At 30.9% G+C, this 298-nt stretch overlaps 1 protein-coding gene and 1 long non-coding RNA gene across 2 annotated transcripts in view; both read left to right on the top strand.

Moving 5' to 3' along the window:
• The window catches only part of LOC119590698, a 1846-nt gene extending 1687 nt beyond the window's left edge, over positions 1–159 (top strand). The window contains exon 3 of the long non-coding RNA XR_005230281.1: positions 108–159. This is a non-coding gene — a long non-coding RNA (uncharacterized LOC119590698). The remainder of the gene's footprint in view (positions 1–107) is intronic.
• A 2-nt stretch (positions 160–161) lies between these two features.
• The window catches only part of LOC119590697 (glycosyltransferase 8 domain-containing protein 1-like), a 3807-nt gene continuing 3670 nt past the window's right edge, over positions 162–298 (top strand). The window contains exon 1 of the mRNA XM_037939382.1: positions 162–230. The gene's annotated coding sequence lies outside the window, so the exon portion shown is untranslated. The remainder of the gene's footprint in view (positions 231–298) is intronic.

Below are 298 nucleotides of genomic sequence, written 5' to 3' on the forward strand. Positions count from 1 at the left end.
TAGTATTGTTTTGTTAGGAAAGGCTGTTAACATTGACAAAGCTTTGAAGTGTCCTTTTTAAGCTCTGGAATGAAAGGAATCTCAACTAAAGGGTTTCTTATTTGCAGATATTGATCAAGGAGATATTAGATGCAATAAAGTTAAGCAATAACAGCAAGAAAAAAACATTAATACAACATCACTGAAAGACCTTGTTATACCCACTAAAAGGAATGAAACAAAAAAATCAGGTAAGTTTTGTTGTTTTCATTGTGTGAAATATTTTTGCCTGTGTGTTGAACATTGTAGATGAATTTGA

This window comes from Penaeus monodon, chromosome 27 (assembly GCF_015228065.2).
Source record: "Penaeus monodon isolate SGIC_2016 chromosome 27, NSTDA_Pmon_1, whole genome shotgun sequence".
Classification (NCBI taxonomy): domain Eukaryota; kingdom Metazoa; phylum Arthropoda; class Malacostraca; order Decapoda; family Penaeidae; genus Penaeus; species Penaeus monodon.